The sequence below is a fragment of the Arvicola amphibius genome, chromosome 7, assembly GCF_903992535.2.
Source record: "Arvicola amphibius chromosome 7, mArvAmp1.2, whole genome shotgun sequence".
NCBI classification, from domain to species: domain Eukaryota; kingdom Metazoa; phylum Chordata; class Mammalia; order Rodentia; family Cricetidae; genus Arvicola; species Arvicola amphibius.
Genome location: NC_052053.1, coordinates 95008530 through 95035089, shown reverse-complemented (window position 1 = coordinate 95035089; position 26560 = coordinate 95008530). Strand labels below are relative to the sequence as shown.

The 26560-nt window shown below is 44.4% G+C and overlaps 2 protein-coding genes across 23 annotated transcripts in view; one reads left to right on the top strand and one right to left on the bottom strand.

The window, feature by feature from the left end:
* The window catches only part of Numb (NUMB endocytic adaptor protein), a 124191-nt gene extending 118437 nt beyond the window's left edge, over window positions 1–5754 (bottom strand). For 7 of the 11 annotated variants that reach the window (XM_038336025.2, XM_038336034.2, XM_038336031.2 and 4 more), the window contains exon 1: window positions 4277–4401. The gene's annotated coding sequence lies outside the window, so the exon portion shown is untranslated. Of the gene's footprint in view, window positions 1–4098; window positions 4248–4276; window positions 4402–4871; window positions 4896–5686 lie in introns of those variants that run through there. The other 4 variants (XM_038336027.2, XM_038336029.2, XM_038336028.2 and 1 more) reach the window with 4 other exon arrangements.
* Window positions 5755–8043: 2289 nt separating this feature from the next.
* Riox1 (ribosomal oxygenase 1) overlaps window positions 8044–26560 on the top strand; it is a 42632-nt gene continuing 24115 nt past the window's right edge. For 5 of the 12 annotated variants that reach the window (XR_005286150.1, XR_005286155.1, XR_006020850.1 and 2 more), the window contains exons 1-2: window positions 8046–8476; window positions 13963–14068. The gene's annotated coding sequence lies outside the window, so the exon portion shown is untranslated. Of the gene's footprint in view, window positions 8477–10219; window positions 10347–11633; window positions 11743–13962; window positions 14069–24787; window positions 24827–26560 lie in introns of those variants that run through there. The other 7 variants (XR_005286156.1, XR_005286158.1, XR_005286157.1 and 4 more) reach the window with 6 other exon arrangements.

Below are 26560 nucleotides of genomic sequence, written 5' to 3'. Positions count from 1 at the left end.
CTAATAATAAACTTTAAAAAGCTTCTCAAGTGCTTTATTGACTAAAATACTTTTCCAAAAGTTGGTAAATTTACTACTGAATCTTTTCTCATAGAGGAGCTTGTGCTTTTACAAACTGGATTCTCAGGCACCAACATTTACAAGGATTTGCGGCATGAGCAGCTGAGACGAGGAGGCAGAAAAGGTGGAATAGAAGCTATTATAACAGAGGGAGAGACCTACCTGAAATAGAAAATCAGATAATTAACTACTACTAATTAAAACTCATTTAAAAGTCACTTGTCTACACAAGCCTTGATGAGCGAAGTGAGTCTCTTTCTTTGGGATTGAGAATCTATCATTTATTCCATGCCAGATTAATAAATTTCACTGTAAAGTGAGTTGAGCGATCAAAGCTATTCCTAGATAAGTATGATTAAATTATGGGTGAATAAAGTCCAGTTATTAAAGCAAGTAATCTAAGTGCTCAATGTCCAACATTAAAAGAACTTTTGCATTTTTCTCCACACTTAAGACTTTAATTCTCCCATCAGTTAGTATAGATCTACACAAACATACAAAGACTTAAAGAACAATCATGCTAGAGGTAGGAATACAGCATTTAAGTCAATGTAAAAAACTGAATATTTTTGGAAGTTTGTTCACACCACCCCAACCCCCAAATAGTGAATTTATTCTGTGAAAAGACTATTTTTTAAATCAAACATAAAATGGTTGTTTTCTGGCCTTCTATTTAGAATTTTTTTGGAATCAAAATTTTAGTTTGGAACCATCTGAAATAGAATTAAAAAGGGGGGGAACTAAAAAAAATTGATGCAAAGCTGCAGCAATATTTCTTCACAATTTCATAAAACATTAATGAAAGGTTATATAATCCCCTGGATTAAAGATTTTTAAAGGAACTGCAAGGATCACCTTTTTCAGTTTTCAAACTGCCTTCTTTATTCTTATAGCCATAAAAACAGAACTAAATCAATTCCATCTAGTTTGAAAATAAGTCATCTAGCTTTCAATTTTACTTTGTTTTTGCTGTTATTATTGCTGTTGTTTGAGAAAATGGCTCACCAGGTGAGGTGGTACATGCCTTCAATCCCAGTACTCAGGAGGCAGAGGCAGGTGATTTCTTGAATTCCAGGTTAGCCTGGTCTACAGAGCCAGTTCCAGAACAGGCAGGGCTACACACCGAAACCGTTTCAAAAAACAAAAAACAAACAAAAAAGAAAAGAGAGAGAGAAGGGCTTGCTATGTGACCCAGGCTAGCCTTCCACTAACATCAATTCCCCTGCTTCATCCTCCCAAGTGTCTGAATTATAATTGTGCACCATCATGCCTGGCAGCCGTCTGGTTTTCTAGAGGAAAAACTAACCCGAGAGTAGCACAAAACACTCACACTTATTACAGCTTTAAATGCCTACTGCAAATTACATTTAGGTTCCTCAAGCAAGTTAAGCTTACAAAGTACAATGAACCTAGTTCACTCAGGGAAAATTAAAACCCACCAAAACAAAGGGTCCTTCACAGCAAACAAGTGCCACTGTGGTTAAGCTTCCACCCCGTCAGTGCTCCTGCCCCTCCCCACCTCCACCTAGGTTTTGAAGACTGGTCTCATTCTCAGGCCCAATCTGACCACTATCTTCTAGCAATCCTCCTGTCTCAGACGTGCTGAGATTAGTCTCTAAAAATAAGCTATCTTTTCATTTTCTCTCTTGAAATGTTTATTTTGTCCCTGTTTATCTTTCATACATAAAATATCCTAATTCGATTTAGAGTTATTTGCTTGATGTTAGTACGTCTGCACATGTGTCGTTTACAGTACAATGGTTAAAGAAAGAAAAACTAGTAAACACGAGGCCATCTGAGAAACACCAGTTTCTGTACCTCGACTTCCTCTTAAGTACTCATGCCAAAGGCTCACAACATCCAAGAGTTCCACAGAATCAGAAGCACAATACAATATACAAGATCAAACTGACTATCACCACCCGAGAACTACTACAAAACAAAGATAACTTAATCCCTTATTACTGAAAGGTTGCTTCTGCCACACTGCATAGTGCCAAACAGTTTGTCAAACTTCTCTCAAGTTTGTAAGTAATGTAAGAAATACATTTTACATTGTGACCTAAAACATATGGGTACAAGAAGCTTCCCTAAAGAATATTTTTCTTCACCAAATGCAAGACTAGTGTATCCTGTCTTACTTTCAATGCTGGTGGTACAGTAATGGTACAATAAATTACTAAGTAATCATAATCCAATTTTAAAAAGATACTAAAAAAATATTCTGGGATTGGAGCAGTAGCACTCAGTGATAGAACCCATGCCTAGTAAGTGTGAGGTAGAGTATCATTCACAGTACTGGGGGGATACCCATTGTAATAAGACATTCTCTCAATCCCTCCCCCCATAATTTGCTTCTACTGTCCTTTCAGCAAGACGGTTAGATACCCTGGTATTTTAAGGTTACTGATTACTACTGGTTTTCATTAAAGCAAGGTGTTCTCAGAGTATGATCCCTTGAAGAACATAAAGCATCTCTTGAGATAACTACAAATTCTTTTTTTTTAAATAATTTATTCAACTTTTTTTAAAATTTTTTATTTTATGTGCATTGATGTGAAGGTATCAGATACCCTGGGACTTATACAGACAGTTATAAGTTGTCATGTAAGGGTGCTGGGAACTGAACCCACGTCCTCCGGAAGAGCAACCAGTACTCTTAACCGCTGAGCCATCTCTCCAGCCCCCATAACTACAAATTCTTGGACCCCACCCTAGGCCTACTGAATCAGAAGCCTAAGGTGGAGCAAACTAAACTGTACCAAGCCAGAATGCAACTGCATTTAAAATCTCGGATCTTCATGTGTAACAATTCAGTCCCGAGTTCTGCGCCAGTCACTACTCCAAAAGTTCTACAAGTACATGAATTGTTTTGAAATGCCTATGATCCCAGCACTCAGGAGACAGGTAGAGTCTTGAGTTCAAGGCTCTCCTGGGCTAAATAAAAAAGTCATGGCTGCAGAATGAGACCCTGTCTCAAAAATGAATGAATGAATAAATAGACAAATACGATTTAAACCGCATGAAAACTCTTAGTATTGCCGGGTGAATGATGGGCCCAAGAATTTTTATTTTCAGCTTAGCAGGGCATGCCTATCCAGTTCATGAATATCCTCTTTCTGATCAAGTCACAGGTTCACTCCTTTAGTTCAGCTACTCCTCCCCTCTTCCTCTCAAATTCCCCATTCTGTTGATGTCCTTCTTTTCCTGTATTTTCGCTGTCATTCTAAAAGTAACTTCTAAAGCCCTAGCCTCCAAGACACTTTAACCTTGCTTTTAAGGGCAGCGTGGCCGGTTCTGCTTGGCATATTAGAAGAATTAATTTCTCCTCTTTTCGGAAGCCTTCACTGGCACCATTGTTAATCAGCTGTCCTGGCCAGCTTCTACAAGACCACTCACCCACCGCCGGGCAAGTTTCCCCAGATCTAACTAACTCCCTTCCTCCAGGGAAATTACTCTTCCCCTCTTACCTCCATCCCATTTTGCTTAGGGGAACTTCCACTTTCCCGCTGAACCCTTACCCTAGTCTCAGATCCCAACTCCTAGCGCTTGAAGCCTTCACTCTGAGGGTCTTCAGTTCCGACTCCAGTCCCAGACCCGCTGTGGGGGGCAGGGCGCGGCGGTCCCTCCCCGGGCAGTTAGTTCAAGGTCTCCACCCCGTAGACCCTTCCTCCGCCGACCGCTGCCCTTATGGGGGTGGGGGGGCTCGCACCCCACTCGGTGCCTTTCCTCCGCTCCGTGTCACCCCGGACCCCGGCCTCCCTGGGTCTCCCCACCTCCCACCTCTCTCCGACAGGGGCCACTCCCAGTTCTCTCGGTCCCCACGGCTCCCAGCATACCGAGAAGCCCTGGGAGCCCCTCGTCTCTCCGGCCCCAGGGCCGCTCGCTCCGGGTCGCCCCCGCTCGCACACCCCAGGCGCTCGGTCTCTTCGGGAAGCCGCGCACACGCCGGCCTCCCGTCATTAACCCCCGGACCGAGCCGCTGGTTTGCCCAGGGGACCTCCCGGCCTGGCCCGCCGGGGTCCCGCACCAACCTACCTTCCCGACGGAGAACTCCGTCGGCAGGAAACCAGTCGCTCTCCCGCCGCGCCGCGCCCGGCCCCGACGCGACCCGGCCCGCAGCCCCGGCCCCGCGGCCTCCGCCTTCGGAACGCAAAGCTAGAGTTTCCGGCCCGCCACCGCCTCCGCACCTCAGGCCCGCCTCGCCCGCACTCACCTGCCGCTGGCCCTGCACAACTCCGGCGCCTCACACTCAATCTACCTCCGCCGCCAGTAGCCACTAAGCGCCACCACCTCCCCCATGACAACAGGCCCGCCCATACCACACTTCCAACTTATCCATTGGCTGGAGGGGCGGCGGCTCTCTGCTACGTTTGGTTGGCAATTCCTGCCCGTCATCGTGTCTGTACCGCCCCTTTTCCTGGACGGGGTCTTCGCCCCCGCCCGGACCTGGACCGGCCTAGATCAAGCTTTAGTTGTAATTGGTTGATGATTGGGCAGTTCGGAGTTATGATAGGCTATTGACAGTGTCTGTTAGCTTAACTGACAAGGGGTGTGATGGCCGCGGTTGGTTCAAGCCCCGTGCACAGTTTGGTTGCGCAGTAGAAAGCGAAGAAGGGGCAGACGCTCACGTCCGAGGTTACCGGGAAGGGTTAACTCTTTGTTGTGGGGCTGGCGCTGTAAACTCTTCCTTCTCCTGTTCTCTTCCTACAAGGGGAAGCTTCTCTGCCAGCTTACAGTGGTAGCGTTTGCAAAACACCGACTTCAGAGGTTGTGTTTAAGAACGGTCTAATTCCTCAGCAGAAAGGTACCTCATAGATGAAAAATTGGCTCGTGTTTTCTTGAAGTTTCCTTGAAGTTCTTTCCGGTAGTCTCCATGCTTCAGGTTAGGGCAAAGCGCGGCCCTTACTGAAGCAGCAGTACGCTTCCGTTGCGATTATAAATACCGTCCAGAAACCGAACTGTCTGTCATAGTGAGAGTTCTCCAGCTTCCAGACCCACTCTCCTGGGTCTGCCAAGTGACCAAACAACCATTAGCAAGTTTTGAATAAACGGGTAGCGACTTATGGTGCTTTGGGAACGAGAATTTCGCCCCCCACCCCTTCCTTACAGTACTTGACTTTTAAGTTCAGCAATTCTTAAATAGCATTACTAGCTGTCTGGCAGATACTAACGTCGGGGGGCCTCCCTCCCTCCTTCCCTCCCTCCCTCCCTTCTGTCCCTTAGTTCCTTCCTCCTACTGCCTTCTCCCCCTGTCCTAGTCCTAAGGCTGATATTAACGTCTACCCGCCTCCCTCCTTCCTCCTCTTGCTCCTTTCCCTCCCTCTACCTCTCCTATTCCTAGCAGTCTAAATCAGAACCATTGAATGAATTGCAGAGTTTTTTTATTCCCCTCACTTGGTACAATACACGAGAATAAATGATTGCATTTCTTATTCATTTGGGTACAAATCCTAGTAGGCATTTTTGAGAAATCTGGTGTTGCTATAAAAACTCTGCTCCTAGAAATGCATCCATCATTAGCTTTCTCGGCTTTTCTTTTTCATTCCTACCGCTTTTCCTGCTCCTAAATAAGAAAATGCTGGCCTGATTACTCTTTCAGTTTCTAAGTCAAATTTAAATATACCTTCTCTACAACTTCACCTGGAATATGCAGACCTGTGGTGATAAATTTAAGGAGGCCTGTACTCTCAGACACAAGGCCTCATGTTGAAGGCCTTCCTGTGGAACCAGGAGTGGACTTTGGAAATTTTGTACTTTGCCCCTGCTTTTTTTGCTGTAACTCATTGTCCCATATCTCTTCTATTTATTAACCTTCTGCCCTTTGCAGAGCAAGCTAACCAGAATCTAAAACTGTACAGCTTGTTATTGGGGGTGGGGAAGCTGCCTATTTTCTAACCTGTATTTTTAGTTGAATTTAAATAAACTGCACATTTCTATCATCAAACTAAGCGGAAATTATTCCTCCAGTAACTATGCATAGCAATAAGGTGTTTTTTTTTTCCTAGTTATCTTCCGGAACCTTCTTCCCCTTTCTCTCATCCTCACCTTCCAATTTAGAAATAATCTCCCATTCAATTCAGTGACTCATAGAAAATCCATAAAAGGAAAGTGGAAAAGCCAAAATAACTTCAGAGATGTCTGGATCATTTCACCGAAGGAAAGACCATGCACTGACCACGGTAAGATAGAAGGCAAGACTTAGGGCCTGATAAAACATAACACGTGAAGTAACGTGTGCAAATAGGAAGCTGCCCGGCAAGAGTGCAACAGCCACATATCCTTTTACACAGCCTTTCCGTGTGTCGCTAGCAGCCTCCCCGTGTGTCGCTAGCAGCCTCCTTCTGTCTAGCCTTGGCGGTGTGCCGCACTACTGATTTTAGAGCAAGTTAGAAGGCAATTAATGTCCTAGCAGATAGGAAACAATAACGTCATAGGAGGGCCTGGCCATTATTATGGTGCTTTGGGTAATAATGGCTCTTGCACAGCCACAGTGACTAGGTGCCATACAGAACATAGAATTAGGCCAGTCTCATTAAGGAGACTCGCCATCTAAGTTTAGGAACTCAAATTGCTATCACAAAAGTTGGTGGATAATTGCCACAGAGGTCAGCCACTCATTATTTCAACCACTAAGAACAAGGTTTTCCTGAGTGCTTTTGACCATTCCTACACATCTTCTGTCATTCCCCTTTATAAAACAGGAGAAAATTTAAAAATAAATGTAGATGAACAGCAAGAGGGAAAACTTTAAATAAAGAAGGCGATAAGATACAAACTTTTCAGGGTGTGGTGGCACATGCTTGTAATCCCAATACTTGGAGACAGAAGTAGACTGATCTCTATGAGTTCGAGACTAGCCTGGACTACACAACAAGTTCCAGGACAGCCAGGGCTGTTATACAGCGAAACCCTGCCTTGAAAAACAAAAACTAGCAAACAAAAAGACATATACTTTGAAGTAACAGAAAGCTGTTGTGTTATCAAAACTATGCAGTACTAGGGAGATTCTTGTTTGAATCCTGCGTTTCGATTTTATGCACACAAGGTACCATCATTAACCCACCAGGTCTCCTTTTCCTCCCAGAGCTGTGTACCTCCCACCCCGCAGCCCCCACGGCCTTAGGAAGCTCCAGCCCTAGAGCTGGCTGGCTGCAGCTTTGTGGTGTGTGGCTGCCAGTGTAGGCCGTGCAGGTGCTGTCTGTCCGGAATCTTTTGATTCAGACCATGATGGCAGGTGTAGTAGAGGCAAACATACCTTTCATAAACACCGACTGAGTGGAAAATGGAGGGCTTGGTGTGGCACCCCAATATCTGAGGAGTACTTTCATGTGCCCCAGGGCCTTCATGGACACAGGTGCTGTTTCCTTCTTCCTTCTTTCTACAATGTCATGTTCCAAGGGGGGCAACGTCCAAGTTGGGGTTTTTTGTTTGTTTGTTTGGGGGTTTTTTGTTGTTTTTTTTATTTGTTTGGTTGTTTTTATTTGTTTGTTTGTTTGTTTGTTTGTTTGTTTTGGTCTAAAGGAGCAAAATCCCACTGGGGATAGCTCTATTTCTTGCCTGTGGAATTCTTCAACTCTCCCACCCCCACTTCTAGACACAGTTCCAGCTCCAAAAGGGTTAGAGAAGTAAATCACTCTGAAAGCCGACTAGGGCCAGAGCTACCTGCCACCAGCAGCTGGAGGCAAGCCAAGATGACCTGCTAAGAGATGGTTTCCTAGGGTAGGGATCTCAGAGGTAGAGGCTGACAAGGAGGAAGGGATAGAAAGACAAGAGGGAGTTGGGGAGGAGAAAGAGGGAGGGAAGAAGGAGAGAAAGGGAAGAGAGCAGGCCTGAGAGGAGAAGGTAAGGAAAGCTAGGATACTTACCGGAAGCCCATGGGTACTGAGCCAGCTTGGGGACCGGCCCCTCCCAGTGCTGTCTGTGGACTTTACACCGGCTTGCATAAGAGCGCAAATAAAACACAGTGTCTGCCACCAGTTAAAGGAGGCTGCAGCCTATAGCACTCCTGTTCCATTACCTCTGGGAAACCCTCCCCAGGTCAAAGCCTGCTGCTCCAGCAGCTGATCATTCAGCCAACCCAAGCACATGTCTTATCCACCAAGGTGAGCTGTGGCTGTACGCAGGGAGGAGAAGATTGTACCATCCCATGCTGAAGAACTTCTAGTACGTGGAAGGGCCAAGCTGTTTTCCGGGCTGGAGCCAGGCGCTGTGGTTCAAAGTTCAAGGCTGTTTCATGGATGAGAAGGGGAAGGGGAGTCTATGCGAGGGGCTGCTCTCACGTGCAGAACACATTGGCTTTCTTGTTCCAGAGTGCCTGTGACTTTTAAATGCCACACCATGCCTTATTAGCAAACATTCATTTTTGTCCTCAAGGAAAATGACGTGCCCCTTCTGCCAGAACTGCACGTTACAGGTAAAATAGTGTGCTTACTTATAAAATAAAGTGTTAGCTCATAGTGCGGCCATTGTGCTATTGAAAGGGGCCCCTAGTTACTATCATCAAATCTATGGGTGGATCAGCTATTCTTCAACAGCAGGGAGTGGGCCAAGCAAAGTACTTAGCACCATTTAAACTTTTGTCCATCCCTGTTTTACATGCGTGCAAGAGAGTTTCCTGGAAACATGGCTACTTTCCAAAGATTTCTCTGAGCAGAATGCCTTCTAGGACTCAGGTCCCAGTCACATGGAACCTTACAAGAAAGTAAATTTTAACCTGGCCTTTTCTTGCTTACTTTTGTTTGAGACCTGGTCTCACCATGAAGGTCTCACCCAGGCTATTCTCAAGCTTAATGGCAATCCTCCTGCCTTAGCTCTTCAAGTACTGGGACTGAAGGTATGCACCGCCACACCAAGCTTGAAGTAATAGTGTCTTGACTCTAACACACACGCCATATTCACTCATGATTTTGGTTCTGCCGTTTATAAACCATAACTGTGACTTTGGGAAAATTGATTCATCTCCCTAAGCTTCGGTTTCTCATTTCCAAAGTGAAATGTGTATTCGCTATCTTTTGCTGTGTACACTAATCACCCTACGATTTAGTAGCTTAAAACAACAATTATTATTTCTTAGTTTCTTTGACTACAATGTCCTCCTCATGCAGCTTTGCTGTGTCCTCTGGCTCCGGATGGCTCCTAAAGTTGGGGTGATTCTGTGCCTCTTGCTTCTTGGCTCGCTTGCTTAGTCTCTGGCAGGGTTAAGTTCCTCACAGAATTTACTGTAAAGCCTTAGTTCCTCGGGAGCTGTGAACAGCCGGCCTCCATCTTTAGGACATCTCTGAGCCTGGCCTCAGAGATTTTATGGATCATGACGTAACAGGGCAGCTTCCTTCATCAGAGTAAGCAGGAAGGCCAGAGAGAAAATGCCAGCAAGACAGAGGTTAACAGTCCTTTGTACCCCATCAGAGAAGTGACGGTCCATCGCTTTTATCACATCCTTTAGTTAATAGTATGATGTTAGGCCCCGCCTACATTTAAGGGGAGGAGCTTACACAGTATATAGACACGTCAGGAGGCCCATGATCAGAACTAGCCTACTGTCAGTTAATAATAAGTCTTAACTGTATGGCTTGTTTAAAAATGAGATGAGAGAATATATGCAATTCAGGGCCAATGTATATAAGGCAATGTGCGATGCATCACATATGCAACTATGATTTCTATTAATGTCATTATTCAGTGTGTATAGTGACTGGGTTTTCTCTCCTGGGATACTAGAAGGAAACCTTTTATGAGGAATAAATGAGATAATATAACATCATCCAATCCTGACACATCATAACTATTTAATAGCCACGAGTAATTGTTTAACATTACCTATTTTCTTCAAGATATTGGAAGGACATGCTATCAACACTGGTGACTTTTATAGTTTGGTCTAATTCCCATATGTTGTATTCCATTTTTCAGTGAACAGTCTACACTGGCCAGAGCCCAATTCTGGGTTTAGGCTTCATAAACTATGACCAACAAAATTATAACCTGGTCTAATTTCCTGTGTACCTTCTACAAAGGAGGGTCCCCTCAGAGCCTGCAAGACAGGCTAATCATGAGAGCTCCTCCAATTCACAGAAGCGGGTGCATCTGGCTCCGTCCAGATTCCGGTGAAGGGGGGGGGGGTGTCCCAGGAAGAACAAGCAGCTGATTAAGCTAGTCACTGTGGATTCTGTTGAGTTGATCCTCAGCTGAGGACCAGAGAAAGAAGGATAAGGGCACTTCCAGGCCTGGGCTGGAGGTATCCAGAACCGTGAGATGAAACTGGGCAATAAACAGCGATTTTACAGGTAGGAAATTTTAAGAAGAGTCCAGTTTGCAACATGATCACTGGAAGATCAGCGTGGATCTGGCAGAGCTGGGGTGAAGCTGGCATCCTTAGAAGGGAGGAAGATACTGGGGCTTGGCTTGTAGCCAGAGAAAGGAGGAACTATAATTAAGGAAACCCCATTATTTTGGCTTTGAGTCATTTCTCAAGGCTCACCCATGACTATTAGACAAGACTTGGGGAGGGGGAGGATAAAATTACTGAAGTATAAATGGTTCTTAAACTAAAACTTCTGTTCGAGCCCAAGCCTGAACTACTTAGCAAAAACTACAAAAAAAAAAAAAAAAAAAAAAAAAAGCAAGCAGACCCAGGAAGACAACTCAGCAGGTGAAAGCACTTGCCATGCAAAGCCTGAACCTTAGTTCAGAAATCACATAAGGGCAGAAGGACAGAACTGGCTCCTGAACCTTGGCCTCTGACCTTCACATACACGATGGCGTGTGCTTGCACAGGTACATGAATAAATTAAAAAAAAAAAAACAACTCTGTAGATAGACGAAAGTCCAAGTCTTTGCTACTTGTTCCTTCTCATCTTTTCAGGCCAGCATAGCTATTAACCGCCACCACCCAGTCTCTTCCTCCTCCCCGCTCCCTCCTCTGCCATTCATACTACACATGTTCTACTCTACTGTGTTATAGTAGCCTCACAAATAAACACTTTAGGAATCTCCAGATTGGAGCTGGCTCCACATCCGGACTAATCTCTAGCAGCATCTGCAGCAGTATTTTGCCTCAGAGCCCTATAAACAGTCCCAGATAATAGTGGTTCAAAATCGAGTCACCCGAGGGCCTAGGGATAGTGCTGAGTCAGGAGCTGGCTTATGGAGCACCTACAAGCGAGTACCCTAGGTGTGGTGGTGTAATCTCAGCACTCTGGAGGTGGAAGGGATGGGATCAGAAGTTCAAATTCATCTCTATCTGCATATCAAGTTCAAGGCCAGCCTGTTGTACACAAGACTCTGTTTTTGTTTACTATTGTTTTGTTTGTGGGAGATCTTTTTTTTCAGTTGTTTGTTGTTTTGGGTTTTTTTTTGTTTCCTTCTTCTTTTTTTCTATTTATTTATCTATTTTTGCTTTTTCAAGACAGGCTTTCTCTGTGTAACAGTCCTAGCTGTCCTGGAACTTGCTTTGTAGACCAGGCTGGCCTCGAACTCATTGAGATCTGCCTGCCTCTATCTCCCAAGTGCTGGGATGCACCAGGCATACACCACCGCTGCTGAGCGAGATCTTTGTTTTTTAAAACCCACAGATTTTTCTGAGCACCACAAACCCTGACTGCCTCTCCTCCTGACACATTTCCATCGTTACTACCTTTGTTCACAGAAAGAGTCAAAGCAGAAGTTGCTGGGAATGGGAAGGTATGGACCAATGTCAAGTTCCTCTTCCGGTGACTCTTATCTTTTCTTCCAGTTCTGTGTTTCCTTTGTTTGAGACAGAAGAGATTAGTGAGTTTCAATACCTCTTAACATTTTGAGAAGACCCCTGTCTGCCACTTAGCCGACTGGCCAATTTTAGAAGGGAAAGAGGGCCGCTGCCCACGGGGATGCTGTGTTGGTTTGCTCTGCCTTTTCCTACACTGCCAGGACAGCAGCAGCCTCTTGGTCTCGCCCTCAGGAAGTGGATCTAGAGGTTGGCTTTCTCTCTTTTCCTGTTAGTTTCCTGCAAAGGGACATCAATGGCTTTTATCAGCAAGCGATAAAAAAGGATGTTGTCAGTCAAGTGGAGACAGACAAACCCATTTCCCATCACAGACACAGACCATCCTCATGGCTTAGCGAACTGGGTCTGGTTTTAGAAATTACAAAAGAGGTTAGTTTACTTGTGTGCGTGTGGATATGTGAATGTGAGGTGTGTGTGTGTGTGTGCGCGCGCGCGCGTGCGCATGCATGTACATATGTGGATGGAAAACAGAGGTTGACAGTGTCTATCAGCCATCTTTCTTTCTTCTTTTTTTTTTTTTTTAGCATTTCTTAGAATTATTTTCTCTGTATGAGCGTTTTACCTGCGTGTTTGTATGGGCACCACATGCTCGTCTGGTGCCTGCAAAAGTCTGAAGAGGGAGCTGAAACAGGACATCTAGAGTTAATGGACAGGCATGAGGCAGTCACCATGTGGCTGCTGGAACCTGAACCTGGGGCCTCTGGAAAGGCAGTCAATGCTCTAAACCTCCGAGCCATTACTCTAGCTCTTCCATCTTAGTTTTCGAGATGAACTCTCTCCCAGTTTAGGCTAGACTGTCTGGCCGGCACGCTCCTGCTTTGTCTCCTAAGTGCTGGAGTTATAAACATGCACATCGCATGCCTGACTTTATACACGGCTGCCGAGGCTCTGAACACAGGCTCTCATGTCTGAATAGCAAGTTTCTTACCGGCTGAGCCATTGCCTCACCCCTCGGAAGCTGCTCTCCTTGTCTGTTTCCCTGGTGCTGACTTCAATCTTCCTCCTGCAGTTCATAATCTACCCCCTCTGCCCCACTCCATCCATATAATCATTTTATCTTCCCCTGGAGTACAATTTCACACTTTCCCAAAGTAGCTTCCCATTGTGTAGACACAAAGTTGGAGGCAAGTAGTTATATTGGAATGTGAGCATGAGGAGGCAGCTTGGGGTTTGTTAAACTTTTTTATTTCCTTATTTATTTTTAAATCACATAGCTTTTTACCTAAAGATGGATTTCATTTGCTCAGTCCCACTCAGCCAACAGATCATCTTCAAAGATACTGTTGCCGGTGAGGCCCCAACATTGCCTCTCAGCCACCGCTTGATTTTGTGTTTCTGTGCTACACACCTCCTGTGTGGGTCAACTTACTTAGTTCCTGTCCATCCTACAGTGTGTCACCTCTGTGAAACCAAGGATCATGTCCTTTCTGCTCATGACCGCCTCCCTCAAGGTCCAGCCATCAGTAGATGACTAAGTATTTAGGAAATGAATGAGTGAGTCAGGAACTGTCTCTAGGAGTAGCCTTACCGTGGTCATGTATTTTAGAGTCTTATTTGAAAAAAAAGCATGTGCTAATTATCATATCATGATCAGGGGTGGTTATAGTAATTTGTAGGTAAAGGGACAGTGGTAGAGGCTGACTAAAGAAAGCTCCCCACTAACTAGTATGTGTGGGCCATTCCAGAACTCTGAATTGGGGATCCCACTGTCTGCTTCTATTGGGCTTCTGTAGACAGAGCTGTTCCTTTGGGAAAATCCATGCAGAGTGGCCTACTGCCCTCCCTATTGCCGACACGAGGAAGAGGCAGAACTCAATTTCTCCTAACTCAGCAAAACCTTTCTGGTCTGAAATTAAAGATTAGGCCTCTCTCTGTGGCTTTCCTTTTTCAGGCACTGCAGAGATTTCCCCATCTAAGGTCTGGGCTGAGTCACCGCTCCTCCAGCAAAAACAAGTTAACTTCCTTAGGACGGGGGCTGCAAGTGAAGCCTCAGCCTTCTAATCTCCTTTATCTTTTTAAGCCAAGGTTCACTGCCGAGGTCCCTCTTCTGGGAACGAGAGGGCAAGACAAGAGAAAAGCTGCAGCTCTGTCTCTCCCTTTCTCCCAAGCTCATGGTCTTTCTTTTGTCTTCTGCCCAGAAGGAGGAGGCTGGAGAGGAAGAAGGAAAAATAAGCCGGAGAACACAATTCTTTGATGCAAGAGGGATGGATGCCTGGGCAGGGAGAGAAAAAAATGGGATGAATGGTAAGGAGACATGAAGACTCCCCGGAGAGTCTTCAATATTTCTCACATCCAGGACAGCTGAAGCACAGCCTAGTTGCCAGGACACCAGCAAACCCAAAAATGCAATCAGTGGGAGGCGATGACAACCGAGATGCTGGCAGATCTCATGGAGGGCCCCTAGAAAAGCTGCGCCCTGTGCGAGCATCATAAACTGCGTAAGACTGGGTAGGCAAGAGAGGGAGTGGGCGTTCAGTGTGAGACCCTGAATCAGGGTGCCTACACTATTTCCAGCTCAATAGCCAATTTGTGGGGAGGACCCCAGGCAAAAGATGAAGGGCGGTGATGTGGCTTAATCAGCTCCCTCGGGGATGGGCAATGTTTTCAGAATGCTTTGAAATCTCTAGATGAAAGGAAGGGCTAGGGAAAGCTATCATTACTTTGAGTTCTGATCATAGAGGAACCAGGGTGTTTTTGAGTTTCTGTATTGGAATCAGAGACTGAAGTATTTTCATCTTGGGTAGACTTAGCTTTTTTTTCCTAATGCTATCAATTGACAACAGGATCAATAGCAAGGTCCCTAACCAGATCAGTGAGAGAGCTGGCTTAATGGGTTAAGAACAGTTTGCAAAGCCTGGAATTAGGATCCCAGCAGTTCCATGTTCAGTGAGAGACCCTGTCTCAAAATAGTAAGGTAGGCACCTTAATTGGGTAGGACACCCAACATCTTTCTCTGGCCGGGCCTCTCTGCATGAACACAGATTGCATACCTACACACACATGTACATACATGACACAAACACATGAGCATAGATACACATATCCTTACCTGTACACACACACACACACACACACACACACACACACACACACGAAGAAATAAGCCAGGTGGTGGCACATGCCTTTAATCCCAGTATTCGGGAGGCAGAGGCAAGCAGGTCTCTGTGAGTTCGAGGCCAACCTGGTCTACAAGAGTGAGTTCCAGGACAGACTCCGAAGCTACAGAGAAACCCTGTCTTGAAACAAACAAAACAAAACAAAAAAAAAAAAAAAGAAAAGAAAAGAAAGAAAGAAATAAGCAGAACCTTATCAACAGACTGTAGCAATTTCTACAAATAGCAAATTCAAACAGTTTTGCAGGCAGACTGGTTTTGACCAAACTTACCTAGAGGGACAATATACAGGCTATGACATTCCTCCCTCTTTCTTATTCTTTTACATGTACATAAAGTCTGCTTAAAAACAAAGACTTGGGCTAGATCTAGTCATACATGGGTCTCTGGAAGCTGAGGCAGGAGGATTGCTCAAGTACAGAATTACATATTAGATGCTAACCAGAGCCACATCAAAAGGTCCTATCTTGGGGGCTGGAGAGACGGCTCAGTGGTTAAAGAGCACTGACTGTTCTTCCAGAACACCCATATGGCAGCTCACAACTGTCTGTAACTCCAAGATCTGACACCTTCACACAGACATGCATGCAGGCAGAACACCTAAAATAATAAAAATAAATAAATGCACATAAAATAATAAAAACAATTAAAAAATAAATAGATCCTATCTCACACAGACAAATCAACAACAACAAACCCACTTTGATTCACTGAAGGGTGCTTGGAGATTCTAGAATGTTTATGTCAAGTGTAGTTATGGTCAAATAGCCTAAATAAGTAAACAATCAAGAAGAAGAAAAGATGGTATGTGTAAAGCAGATCCTTATGTTTGGCAGATCCATGCTTTTGGTATTTTCTCTCTTTGTTCATCCCTTTATACTTGACCAAGAATGCTCCATCACATTGCCTCTTCTCTCTCCTGTTTCCTGAAGCATCCAGACTGTTGTTTCAAGGGACACCTTTGCTACAGAATTCTCCAGTGAAATGATTTTCCCTTCTCCAAGGCTAACAGGCTGACTAGATGCAAAACAGACCTTTAATCCAAGCCCGGGACAAGCTCATACTTGTTGGGATCCACCTAAGAAGCAGTGACTTCAGGTCATAGTCATCTTAGGGACAGGCACAATTTTTAAGCTCTTGCATAAAATGGACAAAGGTCTAGCTGATGTAAACCAAAAAGATCTCAGGACTAGGCATGTGATGTAAGCTCTCAAGAGGGAGAAGCTGAGTCTAAGGATCTTAAACACCACAGACAAAATGAATGTGGGGAATGTGGATGTCAAGTCCAGGATTTCAGTGTTCCAAGTTCTAGTAGAGTTAGGCTTAGGATATATGTATGCAAGCATGCATACATACATACACACATACACATGTACATATGCAAAGATAGATAGATAGATAGATAGATAGATAGATAGATAGATAGATAGATAGATAGATAATGATAGATGAGAGAGAGAGACAGACAGACAGACAGACAGACTGTTTTAAGCTTTTAAGCTCTGGGTAGTAACTGTATAGAAGTCATTACCCAGAAAGGGGATATAATCAAAATACAAAAAAGATCTCAGCAAATTTATGTATTACAGAGCTATGAATGAGCAAAGTGTGTGGATGGTTAAGGAGCTACTTTGCAACACTGATCCTATGTGAGAACCCCAGTCTCCTCTATTAATTCCAGAGAATTCTATTGAGTTGGTTAAACTAGGGTTCAGGGACCTAATTATAACAGTGTTACCTGAATAACCTGTCCTCCAAGACAAACAAAACAAAAAAACAAAACAAAAAAACAAACAAAAACAAAACAAAAAACAACTATCAGAAGGCCCATAGGTCTGACCTGGTAATCACTGTAACTAAAATACTTGGTTGGTTCACTCAGACACAGACATGGTTGGTGACCTGGGGACAAGCTCCAGAGAAGCCATTAGATTCGGAATTTGTAGGTCAAATCAAGCAGTGTCCTAGTCTTCTGCTCTCTGGCTCAATTAGAGTTTTCCTTTAAGATCGGTGAGTCCTTCCCACCTCTGGAATGAGCCAGAAGCTCTTAGAACAAAGAACTACTACTTGAAGAAGGAAGTATCCAGGGTTGCTTACTCAGAAGAGACGTAGACTTCTTCATACAAACCCATAGCTCATCTTGGACAGCTTAATAGCCATTATTTTCTTCAGGGAATATTTATTGATTCAGAGTTATACACTTCCTTAGATGTCAAGGTGAATGAAACTCCTCGCTGCAGGACCCTGACAATCTGACTTTAATCCCTGGATCCCACAGTGGAAGGAGAGAACCAATTCCTGAAAGTTGTCCTCTGACTTACACACACACACACACACACACACACACACACACACACACACACACACGGAATAGAGAATAATAAAAATATCTTAAATTAAGTACATTCTCTAGGCCAATAGTTGATTGCTAAGGATATAGATAAAAATATTTATAGTGGTAAGACATCAGCCTAAGAGATCTCAAGTCTCTTAGCAATCTAGTAGGTAGAAAAACTAATTTTGGACTGGAGAGATGGCTCAGTTGTTAAGAGCCCTTGTTGCTCTTGTAGAGGACCTGGTTCAGTTCCCAGCACCCACATGGTGCTCACAACCATTCATTACTCCAACTCCAGGGGCTCTCATACCACTTTTGATTTCCAAGGGCACAGAGCATGCATGAGGTATATATACATAGATACAGACAAAACACTTACAGAGTAAAATAAACAAATCTTCTAAAATCTATATTTTAAAATATATTTAAATATTTAAAATATATAAGTTTTTAAAACATGTATGTATTTACATAAATACACACATACATACACACATACATACATATATACATAAATATTTTAAATGGAGACTGTACTATTGTTTCCCAGCCACCCAGACCCGAATAATCACACAGAAACTATATTAATTACAACTCTGCTTGGCCAATGGCTCAGGCATATTCCTAGCTAGTTCTTACATCTTAAATTAACCCATTTTGATTAATTTATGTATTGCCACAAGACTGTGGCTTACCGGTAATGTTCTGGTATCTTTCTCCTTCAGCAGCTACATCGTGTCTTTCTGACTCCACCTATGCTCTCTCTCCATCTCTGTTTGGATTTCCCATCTGACTTTACTCTGCTAAGACATTGGCTGAAACAGCTTTGTTTATTAACCAATACAAAAAGCAACACATATACAGAATGACACCCTACATCATTTTTTTTCTTGGTTTTTGAGACAGGGTTTCTCTGTGTAACAGCCCTAGCTGTCCTGAAATTAGCTCTGTAGATCAGGCTGGCCTCGAACTCACAGAGATCCGCCTGCCTCTGCTTCCCGAGTGCTGGGATTAAAGGTGTGCGCCACCCCTGCCCGGCTATCTGGCTCTTCTAAAACATTTTTTAAACTATATTTTATTCTAGTGACTGAAGTTAGTGAAACAGCCATCTCAGGATCCTTAAGATTCATTTTTCACTGAGCTATGGTGGCACATGCTTTTAATCTCAGCTCTCAGGAGGCCAGAGGCAGGCAGATCTGTGTGAGTTCAAGGTGAGCCTGGTCTACAGAACCAGTTCCAGGGCAGGCTCCAAAGCTCCACAGAGAAATCCTGTATCAGAAAACCAAAACCAAAACAAACAAAAAATGAAATAACAAAAGAGTAATTTTTCACTCCCTTAGAAACACAGTATTTCTGTTCTTCAGAGGAGGCCAACCTGAGGCCCTGAGCAGTCTTTTAAGAGAGTGCATGCCTTTTCTTTTCAATGCACCCACGGGTGAAAGATGCAAATGTCCAGGAGATAAGAAACTAGGTGCACAGTGGTTACCAGCCCTGACCTAGCAGAAGTCACTCCAAGTCACCCCATCAGAACAAATAGGGTTTTTCTGTTGTTACACAGAACCTACACATACATACCAAGTGTCAGAATGAGCAGATGAACTACAGGAGTCATTTCCTGGGTACTCTTGTACAAGTCACAGGGGTTTTGTTTGTGTTTATATGTTTGTGTGTGTGCGGCCAGATGTCAATGTCAGGTATCTTTTTGATTGCTTTTGGCCTAATTTTTTTAAACAAAAAACAAAATAGGGATCTCATGCTGTAAGATACAGCTGGCCTGAAACTATGTAGACTAGGTTGGCCTTTAATTTCCAGAGATCCTCCTGCCTCTGCCTCCCAAGTGCTGGGTTTAAAGGTGCATATTTCCAATCCTCGTGTCTCAGTTAGGGTTTCTACTGCTGTGATTATATACCATGATCAAAAGCAACTCAGGTAGAAAAGGGTTTATTTCACTCACGGTTCCATTTAACACTTCACCATCAAATGCAGTGAACTCAAGCAGGGCAGGGACTGGGAGACGTGAGCTGATGCAGAGGTTGTGGAGGGGTGCTGCTTACTGGCTTGCTCTCCATGGCTTGCACAGCTTGCTTTCTTTTCTTTTCTTTTCTTTTCTTTTCTTTTCTTTTCTTTTCTTTTCTTTTCTTTTCTTTTCTTTTCTTTATTGCTTCTCTGCATAGCTCTGGCTGTCCTGGAACTTGCTCTGTAAATCAGGCTGGCCTCAAACTCAGAGATGGGCCTACCTCTGCCTCCAGATTGCTAGGATTAAAGATGTGCGCCACGGTCAGCTTCAGCTTGCTTTCTTGTAGAACTCAGAACCACCAGCCCAGGGCTGGACCTTCCCACATCGATCATTAAGAAAATGCCCTACAGGCTTGCCCACAGTGTAATCTTGTGAAGGCAGTTTCTCAGTTGAGGCCTCTCAGATGACTGTAGCTTGTGCCAAGTTGACATAAAACTAGCCAGCACATCTCAATTAGACTCAAAGGGCTTGCACTTATATTGGAGTTCACTGATTGGCTAGACTGTGGCTGGCCAGCAAGCCCCAAGGATCCTCCTGTCTTTACAGTCCCAAGCTTGGGACTACAGATGCAGGTTGCCCTTGCCTTTGCCTTGCCCAGCTTTTATGCGGATTCTGGAAACTGAACTCAGATCCTCAAGCTATGGAACATGCACTTGACCTACAGAGCCATCTCTCCAATCCCGTTTGTTTGTTTGTTTGTTTGTTTGTTGTTGTTTGAGGTGACATCTAAGTAGTTCAGGTTGACTTTTCAGTGTAGGGCACACTAGACTCACACTTGGGCCCTTTTTGCTTCAACCTCATGCCTGGTAGGTTTGCAGGTGTGCACCGCCATTATTCCTGACTTGTCATAGAATCTTGCTTTCCTCATGATTGAGAGAGTATCTACTTGGCTTGTTACAATACAACTGGAAGTCATGTTTTAAGAGTCACTAGAGCCGGGCAGTGTTGGGGCACCCCTTTAATCCCAGCACTTGGGAGGCAGAGGCAGATGGATCTCTGTGAGTTCAAGGCCCACCTGGTCTACAGAGTGAGTTCCAGGACAGCCGAGCTACTATACAGAGAAACCCTGTCTCGGAGTGGAGTGGGGGAGTCACTAGAGCTGTATCTGGCCACTACAGGTCACAGAGGAATGGTTGATGTGATGGGATTTCGTTGTTCCATAAGAACATTCAACCAGAAAGCTACCAGGAAGTGACTTATATGTGAAAACTGACATCTAGTGGTGTATTTTTATAACATGGGCCAAAAGTATGTTAATAGCTGGCTGAAAATATAATTATTGGGGTAAAAAACTAGACAGTGTCAGAGCACCTGATTTTATGAACATAGCAATATTTAGCTCTCATCAGCAACTTTCAAACTTGGCTATGGATTAGAATGACTTGTGATGCTTTCTGAAACCTGCTGACAGAGGGCATGGTGGGGCACACCTTTAATCTCAGCACTCCAGAGGCAGAGGCAGAGGCAGAGTCAGGTGGATCTCTGTGAGTTCCAGACCAGCCTGGTCTACAGAGCGAGCTCCAGGCCAGCCAGAACTACATAGTGAGACTCTGTCTCAAAAAAAAAGACAATAAAAGAGAAACATGCTAATGTCTGGATCTCACCTTCTGAGAGATTCTGCTTTAACCTGCAGGAGTGTAACTCAGGCAATCTCTGTCTCTCTGTGTGTGTGTCTTTATCTCTGTTTTCATCTCTCAATTTTTAGAAAATTTTCTAGCAGTGACATTTTAAAACGTGATTTTAATATGTAACCAGAAGCTGGACATGGTGGTGATACCTGTGATCCCAACACTTGGAAAGAAAAATCAAGAGTTCAAGGCCAGCCTGAGCTACAGGAGACCACATCTCAAAACACACACACACACACACACACACACCACATCACATCATACACACACACCACATCATATGAACACATATTCACCATACCTAAACACACATCATATGCATACACAGACAGACACATCACACACACGTATACACTCACACATATATGGAACCAGGCTGAGAACAACTGCAGTGGCCCATGAAGTAACTGTTTATTATTCTCATTATATAGTCGAAGAAAGTTAAACCCGGAGGGTAAGGTAGTTGCTTCAAAGTCACTTAGTAGGCAGAGAAAATTTGAGCTTGATTTTCCTATATCCCCCAGCTGATGTTGTCTTTGCAGAGGTTTTGTTTGTTTTTTGTTTTTGGTTTTGTTTTTCGAGACAGGGTTTCTCTGTAGCTTTGGAGCCTGTCCTGGAATCTAGTTCTTGTAGACCAGGCTAGCCTCGAACTCACAGAGATCCACCTGCCTTTGCCTCCCAAGTCCGGGGGTTAAATGCATGCACCACCGCAGTCCGGTTTGCGGAGGCTTTTAGAAGTCTGATATACTCTGAGTAGTTTCCCCATATAGGATTCTTAAGTAAGGGACAGGGGACAGTGAGGCTTGACCCAGCTGAAGCTCTGCAAATGGCTTGGGTTTGGTGGGTTAGCATAGTCTAAGGAAGGCACTGGCTATCTGACAGCTTCTGTAAACTCATGAGTTTTAAACTCGTGAGGTTAATTCTGAATCAAATTGCTACAAGATAAACATTCAAGTGTGTGTGTGTGTGTGTGTGTGTGTGCGTGTGTGTGTGTGTGTTGAGATCAGAAATATATTAGAGATATCAGAAACTAAATTATTGGTCCACTATTGAGGCCCAGGAGAAAGTTAACTACTTACACATCTGAGACACTTATCTGTTAGGCATTAGTGGGTGGGGAAAGGAAAACAGAGGGTCCAAACCCTGCTATCTGGGACCTTTTGCTAACTTGACCTCCCACAGGGTTCCTCAGAGGCTCGAAAGGACAGAGCAGCTCGAATTTGTTCCAAGCCCTTCCGGTACAAAATAAAGCTCCTTGCGGACACAGGAAATGAACGGGGCTCCCTGGGTCAGGAAGGGAGGCTGCATCTCTTAATCACACATAGGGACTAGGCCAAAGTCTGCCAACGCCACGCTTAAGTAATGGCTAGGATAATTTCCCCGAATTTTATGGTGAATGTTTCTTTGATTGGCTCTTGGCAGCATGTAAGGGCAGGTTGAGGAACTAAGGCTCAGCCAAATGAGCAATGCTCTAGAAATCATCCTATGAAAAGGCTATATTAGGGGCCACAAACTCAGCCAGAGGACTGACTTTGGCCCACAGATATTTCTGGCTCAGTGCTAGCTGGCAGTGTTTTCAATTAATTGCCAACATTCAGCTCTGGGGAAAGTTTACATAAAAACTCTGATTTTTTTTAATGAAATATAGTGTGTGTGTTTCTAGGGATTGAACCTAGGGCCTCATACATGCTAGGCAAGAGCTCTACCCACCATTCCTCAATATATGCTTCGTTTATTTTATTTTTTTTTCTTTTTTCTTTTTTTGGTTTTTCGAGACAGGGTTTCTCTGCAGCTTTTTTGGAGCCTGTCCTGGAACTAGCTCTTGTAGACCAGGCTGGCCTCGAACTCACAGAGATCCGCCTGCCTCTGCCTCCCGAGTGCTGGGATTAAAGGCGTGCACCACCACCGCCCGGCTTGCTTCGTTTATTTTTGAGACAGGATCTTATGTAGGCCAGGCTGGCCTAGAATTCATAATGTATTATTGGATGAGGTTGCTCTCAAGCACATTTTGTAGCCTAGGAGGACCTTAGATCTGTGATCTTCCTGCCTTCTCCTCCCTAGTGCTAGGATTACAGGTGAGTGCCACTGTGTTGTGTTTATGCAATGCTGGGGGTCAAACCCAGGGCTTCCTGCACGCTCGCCAAGCGCTCTGCTAAGTTTCATGCTCAGCCCATCTTCTATTTTCTGATACACCCATGATGAACCTTAGTGAACATTTGCTGGTAAGGTTGTTCCTTAAGGAGCAATGGAGTGGGGGACAGTGAGGTCATCCAGTAGGAAAGGTGCTTGCTGCCAAACGTGATGACCTGAGTTTGGTTTCTGGGACCCACATGGTGGGAGGAGAGAACTGATTCCCAGAAGTTGTCCTCTGACCTCCATACCTGTGCCGTGACACTTCTACATGCACTTCTACAAGCACACATTCGCGCGTACACACACACACACAGTAATGTAATAACAACAATAAGAAAAGAAATTATGGGTCAGAGTGGGAAGATGAAATGATATCCATAAGAAACTGTGGGAAGACGAAAGCAGGTTCTAGCACGCGTGTTTTCTTCCCTCCCACCCTTCTCCATTGATCCCGTCTGCTGAAGTGATTCCCTGAGAACTTAGATGGAACGTATAAACTCAGAGAAACACAAATCTTGGTTTAAAATGGACTTCTTTTCCTAGATCCAGATTAAGAGGACACACAGTTGTTTGTTTGTTCTGTGACTGTTGTGGTTTGCATGCTGGGCCAAACAGAAGCTTCCTTTTACACCAGGCTAGGGATGAGCCACTCACCTAGTCAACCTGAGAGTTAACCGAAAGGGAAGAAGGGGAGAGAATGGATGAAAAGGAGAACGATGGACACCTTCTATGAGCAAAGAAAATCAGCCAAAAGGAGAGGCCCTTTGGGAATGGTCACATTTTGTTAGTATGAAGAGATATGCAGAATCATGAGGGTTAGACATAGGGACCCCAGCTCTTCTGTTGTAAAGATACAAGTGAGCAACACTGGAAGCCAGAGAGGAGAAAGAGGCAGCCATTGGCTTACTTCCCCCAGCCTTCCCCCCACCACCTGGAAGGTCCTTTCTCCTAGCTCTGCTCTCTAAATCTTTCAGTCCCAGATCTGATGAAAGCTCCCAGGCTCTCATGATCTCCCCAGATCCCTCCTCCCCAGGTCCCTCCTCCCTATGTCCCTCCTCCCCAGGTCCCTCCTCCCTACATCCCTCCTCCCCACATCCCTCCTTTAGCACAGCTGCTGTATGCCTCACAAGTCCCACTAGACTGAGCATATTGTCCTGAAAGAATCTTGCATGTGTGTATTATAAAACCCCTTGTAAACTCCTCGAGAACAAGGGCCGTTTCTTCTGTTCCTGCTTCATCTCCCATAGTGCTGATGGCCTAAGAGACCCTCTGTAGGGCCCTGCTGCCTCCCAGACTGGAGAGTTCAGTTCAGCTCTCAAGCTCTGGCCAGCGATGCAAAGGGTACACAATAAAGCCCTTTCACTATTAAGCAACAGATTCAAAGATAGAAGGGCTGAGAAAGTACACACACAGAATCATGCATTGTCTCAGATCTCTCCTGGGAGCCTGAGCCTGGAATCCTCAGGTTAGATGCGGAAGTAACTTTGATATACTGTATGTGATGGCACGCCTCAAGTTAGTATTTCATTCCTAAGAAATGTATAAACTAGTTGATTAAAAACATGGAAGTGGGAATGTTCCTCAGCTTTTGTTTAGCGGGCCCGGGGTCTGGAGTCTGGGAGTAGCAGAGAGCTGGAGTCCTAGGTCAGCACTACAAATAATAGGAGTTTGGGTTACTTTAAAGGATCGAAGGAGGTAAAGATTTTCTTGTATGCCATTAATTGGTATTTCCCACAGCTCTCCCCTGTCATGGTTCATAGTCAAGAGTTCACAGAGGTAAAGTATTGTTTTTCATATTTTAATGCTGACAGTGCTACCAGAAGAGAAAATGTGTGTGGGGGGAGCAGGAGGGGTTGTCTCACACTGCCTTTATTTCCTTCCCTCCACCCCCACTCCTTTCTTCCCTCCCCTTCCCACCTTTCTTTCTAGCCAGGGCCTCAATATGCAGCCCTAGCTGGCCTTGAGCTCACAGAGCGTTGCCTGCCTCTGCCTCTCAAATGCTAGAATTAAAGACATGAGCCACCATGCCCAGCCATCTGCCATTATTTCCATTGCTGAATGTTTCAGCGCTTTTTAGGGTATAAATAGCAATCAGTATTTAGGAAAAAGAGCTAGATTCACACCTCTTTTGTATTCTAAGTTTCTCCTTTTTTACGGTTATTTTGGGTATCAAGTGTACTTATAGAATTCCATCTTCTGACACATACAGATTTCAGCTGCTCCTCAATGCCTAAATCTTTTTTTAACTAATTTTTAAAATTCATTTTATATTCCAACCCCAGTTCTCCCTCCCACCCTATGCCTAAATCTTTAAAGCATTACATATACTGAAGAGAACTCATGAGAACTGTTAGCCAGCCTTGGGAAATTCTGGAGTTGTATCCTAGGAATCTAAACATGCTCATACCCAGAAGTGCAGTGTGATTGGGGTTGTGTTGGCTTTTTATTTTTTGTAATGGTCATGTGATATCCCTTTATAGCTCCCTATGGACTGCAGTTAAGGAACCTTCTGTAGAACAAAACTGAACATGGAGACATACACACACATATAGACATAGACACGGATGCACACACACACATCACCTGGGAGGTTTCTTAAACAAACAGGAATCTTCTCTGGGTTTTCGTGAGAAACTTGTATATCTTGTGACAGATTCTGAGTCTTTTATACTTCTACTCTAGTAAATTTAGAGGTCTGACATGTATACAGGATGTGACCTTCCAGGTGTGTGGAGAAATATACTCTGTCACTCAATGTGGAGCCAGCATTCTTTAATGTCGTGTAAATGGTGCACAAGGAGAAGCCCAGTAGCAAGCCGAGCCTGGTGGCACGGTTCTGTAACCCCATCTATTAGGGAGGCCAAGACAAAAATGTGCCTGGATTACAGAGTGAGGTCAACAGTGCAAGCCTGGACAACTGGGTAAACACTGTCTCCAAACGTCAGAAGAGTTAAAAGGGTCAGGTATGGTGGAGCATGCCTTTAATACTAGCACTTGGGAAACAGAGGCGGGTGGATCTCTTGAAGCTAGCCAAGTCTACATAGAGAATTCCAGACCAGGATTACGTAGTTAAGTGCTGTGTGATTTTTTTTTTTTACTCTTTTGGGGGGGGGGGTCCTGCCACTCAGCTCCCAAATAAATCACACACAGAGGCTTATTCTTAGTTATGAATGCCCAGCCTTAACTTGACTTGTTTCTTGCCAGTTTTTCTTAATTTATCCCGACTACCTTTTGCCTCTGGGCTTTTTATCTTTCTCTATTTCTGTATACCTTTCTTTACTTCTTTCTTTGTGGCTTGATGTGTAGCTGGGTTGTTGGCCCCTGATGTCCTTCCCTTCTTGTTCTCTTGCTTCTTTTACTGCTGCTGTGCCCCTCCTCCTCCCCCTCCTTTCTCCTATTTATACTCTCTGCCCCGCTTATCCTTGCTCCTGCCTCGCCATTGGCCGTTCAGCTCTTTCTTAGACCATCAGGTGTTTTAGACAGGCAGAGTAACACAGCTTCACAGAGTTA